Genomic DNA, 6,348 nt, shown 5'->3' with positions numbered 1-6,348 from the left:
AGAGAGTGGGCAGCCTTGTCTAGTCCCTGATTTTAGTGGGATTGCTTCAAGTTTCTCTCCATTTAGATGTTGGCTACTAGTTTTATGTATATTGCTTTTACTATGTTCAAATATGAGCCTTGAATTCCTGATCTTTCCAAGACTTTTATCATGAAGGGATGTTGGATTTTGTCAAATGCTTTCCCAGCATCTAGTGAGATGATCATATGGTTTTTGTCCTTGAAGGAAGTGGCTGGATCTTGTTCAAGTTATAACTGTCAGCTTCAGGACTGCTTGCTTTCTGTTTCTCACAGGCACTTCAGGTCACGATATTATGAACTTTACTTTTAGATTCATGGGTATTTTGTCTGTATATGTGCCTGTGCATCACTATGTGCCTGGTGCTCTCATACCAGAAGGGGATATTGGATGCTCTGAAACTAGAGTTAGAAACAGTTTTGAGGTGCCTGTGGGAGCTAGGAATCAAATCTCTGTCTTCTGAAGAGCACCCAGTGCCCTTACCTCCTAAGCAGCCTCTGCAGCCATGTGATTACTGTTAATTTTAGTGCTGGCACTGGAGCCCTAGGTCCAGCCCCTCCTGCCTGCTAACTTCACCCACTGTCCCCTTCCTCTTTGTTTTATCCCGCCTCAAAATTTCACATATGCCAGGCAGTGGTGGCACAGGCCATTAATCCCAGCACTTGGGAGGCAGAGGCAGGTTGATTTCTGAGTTCGAGGCCAGCCTGGTCTACAGAGTGAGTTCTAGGACAGCCAGGGCTACACAGAGAAACCCTGTCTTGAAAAACCAAATATATATATATATATATATCTCACATATGCGCAACATGGACTGACCCATTTGTTTTTCATAGGGATGCTGGTCGGATATTACATTGATAGTAAATGAGGCTCAAAACAAAGTCATGGTGATTATACAACAGGCTATTCTGTCTGTGGGTCAGCTAGCCATTCTGAAAGGGAGCAAGCTCTGTGTTCTAGAAAACAGCATCAAGGTTTCCAGTGCCCAGGTAATGCACAATGTTAGTGCTGGAAGCCTTTTGAAGGAACATCATGTCTTCTGATGATGATAATATCATTGCTCAGAATAACAAAATAAGTGCATGTCTTTTTTTTTTAAAAGTTTATTTATTTATTTTATGTGTATGAGTACATTGTAGCTGGGAGCCATCATCTGGCTGCTGGGAATTGAACTCAGGATCCCAGGTCACTCCAGCCCAGCTCACTTGCTCCAGTCCCACAAGGTCTGGTGTAATTCACTGTAGCTGTCTTCAGACACACCAGAAGAGGGAGTCAGATCTCATTATGGGTGGTTGAGAGCCACCCTGTGGTTGCTGGGATCCAAATTCAGGACCTTTGGAAGAGCAGTCAGTGCTTTTACCCGCTGAGCCATCTCACCAGCTCAGTGCATGGCTTTTTTTTTTTTCAAAGTACGTTTTACTTTTAATACTTCGGCAATCTTAAATGATTTTGGTCAAAATTGGATAAAGCTGGGATGTACCTCTCTTGGTAGTTTGCATAGCAGGCATGAGTTTGATCTCCATTGCTATAAATACACATGTGTAATCCAGCCTTCGGAGGCAGAGACAGGAAGATCTGAAGCACAAGATCATATTTATTTGTAAAGCAAATGTGAGACCAATCTAGGCTACAAGAATACCTTTCTGAAACACAAACAATCAAAAATAATTAAAATATGATTGGATGATTTTAGATCTTTACAATCCTTTTGGAGCCAGGCATGGTGAGATACACTTTTAGTACATTCAGGAGGCAGGGGCAAGTGGATCTTTGTGAGTTCAAGGCCAGCTAGCCTGAACTACATAATGAGTTCTAGGACAAAGAGTCCTTGTCTCAGAAAGCAAACAAAAAAATCCTACTGGGGCTCAGGGTAGGGTTCTCACCTGTAACCTTAGCACCTAAGGGTTGAGGATCATGAGATCAAGGACAACTTGTGCTACATAGTGAGACCAGTCTCAAAAACAAAAGGAAAACTCTCCTGTTTATATTTTGATTACTTCTATTCACTGTGGAACATGGACTCAGAATCACCCAGTCTATATATGAAATATTAGTAATTATAGAATATTTATATTTGCCCACATTTTTTATGCTATGAGCAATACTCTATTGAAATGTATTCTATCCTAGCAAATAAAGGCCTGCCTAAAATTACCATTCTTTCCAACATAACATGTGCAGAGTACTACATTATAATTTTGTTAATTTTATTTCCTAATAGATTTTCTTTTACTACATTTAGCTGAATTTAATAAACTGAGAAGGAGTTACAGTTTAATTATCTTATCATTTTGAATAGTGTGTAAAACCACGAAAATGAGGTGGCTCAGTGGTGTAGGTGCTAGCCATCAGCCTGGTGTCCTCAGTGCTGATACTCAGAGACACAGGGTAGTAGGTGAGAACCAACTCCTTCTCTCTCTCTCTCTCTCTCTCTCTCACACACACACACACACACACACACACACACACACATACACATGCACAAACATACATACACACACACGCACACACAGTTACAAAAATTTTTCCATGTGAAACCTGATCTCACAGCTAACAGAGACACATTTTTCCTAACAGGAGTTGATGGCTGCCCTCCAGGATGGCATGGCCTCAGGTATGAACAGTCTCTTAGACTCTGGACTGGAGACCGCACAGGCACTCAGGCAGGACCTCTCCAGTTAAAGTACATAAGATGAGGTAAGAGTGAGAAAGATTCTCCTGTTACACACTTGATCTTAAAAATGGTTTATCCAGGATGCATCTTGTATAAAATACTTTAAAAGGTACAAGTAATAGTGTAACCTAGTGAGTTTATATATCACATATTTTAGTTTGTTGTATTGAAAAGGTGGATGGTGCCCGTCTCTGAGGCTCCTAAGTCATACAGAGTGTGGCAGCGACACCTACTGTTCGCACCCTGCATGTCTTTGCCTACTTTTCTCTTAGGTCTTTACTTTTCTACCTAAAAAGCATCAGTGAAGCCAGGCAGTGGTGGTGCACATTTTTAATTCCAGCACTTGGGAGGCAGAGACAGGCAGATTTCTGAGTTCGAGGCCAGCCTGGTCTACAGAGTGAGCTCAACTGGATCCTGCGTAATTCACTGTAGCTGTCTTCAGACACACCAGAAGAGGGCATCCAATCTCACTACAGGTGGTTTTGAGCCACCACGTGGTTGCTGGGATCTGAACTCAGGACCTTTGGAAGAGCAGTTAGTGCTCTTACCCTCTGAGCCATCTCGCCAGCCCTAGATTTATTTCTTATATATACAGTGTTTGGCCTGCATGCCTGCCTGAAGTCCAGAAGAAAGCACCAGATCTTACCATAGGTGGTTTTGAGCTACCATGAAGTTGCTGGGAATTGAATTCAGGTCATTAGGAAGAGCAGTCAGTGCTCTTAACCTCCGAGCCATCTCTCCAGCCCCAAATGCCTGGGTTTTTAAAGAAATGAAAATTCTCACTACACCTAGGAATGAGTACCAGAGAGACTGCAGCTTGTGTTCTTGCAGAGGACCCAGGCTCAGCTCCCAACACCACATGGTGGCTCACAGCAGTCTGGCTGTAACTTCAGTATCAGGGGATCTCATTCCCTATTCTGCCCTCTGAGGGTAGCATGCAATATGTGGTACACACCTATATGTACAGGCAAAATCCCCATACATATAATATTTTTTATATCTTTAAATTAAATACTACAAGGAACAGTGGCTAGCAGATGCTGTATTGCTCATCCTGCTTACACACGTTGCATTTTCTGAATGTGTCTCTCTTTCTTGCTTGTATATTTTTGTTCATCCATTTTAAAAGATGAACAAAACCATAGAAGTCCATACCATCACTAAATCAAGATCCATGGGTCCTGTGCTATTGCAGGAGCCATGAGGATGACACAGGTTCTGTTGCAGTTCTTTGAGCAGGGGATGCACTGGGCTTTTAGGTCATAGTGAAAGCACTGCTGACACAAGATTGGCTATGCTCAGGAGCCTCATTCATCACTAATACATTTTATTTACTGCTGGAGTCCACCCTCCAACTTTCTACCCACTGCTTCCTAGTTCCAACCATCTGCCATGGCTGACAGTATGCTCCAACAGTCCTGAACACCACCGCTCAGGGATCAGGCAGTTCATCAGAATTTCCAAGAACATAATAGGAATAATTGACTGCTGGCAATGAGAACCGATGTGTCACTGCTGAGCTCTCTCAAAACTAAGGGAAGTGAAGAATCTGCTGACAGAAGGGCTGTTTTAATTACAGAGGAAATGCTACATGCCCCTCTTCCATGCACACTGTGACATGCATACACACATGCACACTGCAAAATGCATATACACATGTACACTGCAACATGCACACACAAAAAATATTAAAAAAAAGAATGTCCTGAAAAGAAGGAGTCATTTTCCCTGAATGCCTATCATCTCTCACACTATCATAAAACAGAAGAATTTCAAGGAAAACGATTGGAAGCTGTGGGCTATCAATCTATGTTTGTGTTTTTTAGAAGTTGAACATTAAATGCATACAGGGAAATGATGTTCCAGAGTTAAAGTGTACACTCTCTATAAAAACATGGAAGAGCTCCGTGCTAGTTGTTAACTGCTAGGCAAAGACAATTATTCAATTCCACTTTAAACACGGAGCAAACACTTGGTGATATATGGTACACACTAAGGAGCATGAACAGAGCACTTTACATTCATTCTCTTAGGACTTTACATTCTTTAACTTCACTGCTACTTTAAAAGGTTTCAATGTGATCTCCATTTTATAGATGAGAAAACAGCCTGCACTTTTGAATTTACCAAGTCAGAATTTATAAGGTGCAAAGCTGAGATTCCACTCCAGGGAGACAGTTTCTGGAATTCATAGTTCTCCTTTATGTCAAAACAATATGAAAGCAGCCCATCATCCTTTTCTTCACTCTGCGTGCGTATATGTATGTGTGTGTGTCCTTGTGTCCATGTGTCCATGTGTGTGTGTGTGTGTGTGCGCGTGCTTGAGTGCGTGTATTTAGCGATGCTGGGGTCTGATCCCAAGACTTTGTGCACACAGGCAAGCACTCTACCATCACAGCCCACTTTATCTTGCACAATGATTCTTCTTCAGGGGCTGAAGAGATGGCTTAGGGGGTAAAGACCTGAGCTCACAGTTCCAGAACCAACATAAAAGTTGCGCATGGTGGCACACACTTGGGTGGTTTGAATAAGAATGGCCACCATAGGCTTGTATGTTTGAATGCTGCATCCTTAATTGATGAAAGGGGCTGTTTGGTAAGGATTTGATGTGACCTTGTTGGAGGAAATGTGTCACTGGTGGTAGGTTCTGAAGTTTCAGTTTCAAAAGCCAACACCATTCCGGTTATCTGTCCCTCTCTCCCTGTTTCCCCCTCTTCTCTGTCCTCTTCACCTTCCTTCTGCCTAATGGCTGTGGATCAGAGGCAAGCTCTAAGATATTGCTTCAGCTCCATGCCTGCCTGCTTGTGGCTTTTCTCTGCACCATGGTCATGACACTTCTCTCTCTCTGAAGCCCTAATATAAGTGGTTGTTATTTGATAAGTTGCCTTGGTCATAGTGTTTTGTCACAGCAATAGAACAGTACCTAAGAGGGGGGAACCTTGGAAAGGAGATAACATTTGAACTGTAAATAAAGAAAATATCCAATTAAAAAAACTAGAAAAAAACAATTAGATTTATATTCTATTCATTATTCACATAGCTTTTATCTTTGTTTAGTCTGTTTTCATCACCAAAAAATAACTTTTCTTGTTCTCCTTTCCCTGTGTTATACTATACCCACATGCACACTTGTCTGTACACATGTATACGTTTCCTATTTCTTAATGCTCTGAAGGAAAGATATGCCTTCAAGGGCTGGGAATCTCACTCAGACCTAGAATCTCTCACTGAATTAAAAGTGATGTCTGTTGGTACGAGCATATGTGAAACTCAAACAGTCCACTTACAAAAGTTTCATTAGGTTTGCATCCTAAAAATCTCATTTCTTCCAGCAAGATATGGGCCAGCTCTGCTCATAGATTGGTCCAGTGTTATGAAACGCCTGATCTACTCAGAAAAGGAGGACGGCTGGTATGTTTGCTACCAGGATGTGGGGAGGATGGCTGACTCCTGCCTTCCCTTGGGTTCTGTGAAGGAAAGTTCCCAGCAAAAAACTGCACCTTCAAGCTGACACATTCTGCAAGGCTCATTAGAATGTGCCAATGATTGCAATGATTAGAATGCCAATGATTGAGCAGAGGGTGGAGCCTAATTTGAATTTCTTTCTTTATTTATTTGTGGGTTTTTTGTTGTTTTTTTTGTTTTGTTTTTTTTTT

The 6,348-nt window shown here is 41.8% G+C and overlaps 1 long non-coding RNA gene across 2 annotated transcripts in view; it reads left to right on the top strand.

The window, feature by feature from the left end:
- The first annotated feature begins 898 nt into the window (after window positions 1-898).
- LOC116081820 overlaps window positions 899-6,348 on the top strand; it is a 40,409-nt gene continuing 34,959 nt past the window's right edge. The window contains exons 1-3 of one of the 2 annotated variants that reach the window (XR_004115020.1): window positions 899-1,007; window positions 2,596-2,715; window positions 6,025-6,103. This is a non-coding gene — a long non-coding RNA (uncharacterized LOC116081820). The remainder of the gene's footprint in view (window positions 1,008-2,595; window positions 2,716-6,024; window positions 6,104-6,348) is intronic. The other variant, XR_004115019.1, reaches the window with a different exon arrangement.

This window comes from Mastomys coucha, unplaced genomic scaffold, assembly GCF_008632895.1.
Source record: "Mastomys coucha isolate ucsf_1 unplaced genomic scaffold, UCSF_Mcou_1 pScaffold7, whole genome shotgun sequence".
NCBI classification, from domain to species: Eukaryota; Metazoa; Chordata; class Mammalia; order Rodentia; family Muridae; genus Mastomys; species Mastomys coucha.
Note: the sequence above shows the minus strand (reverse complement) of the source record. Positions and strands in the feature narration are given on the sequence as shown.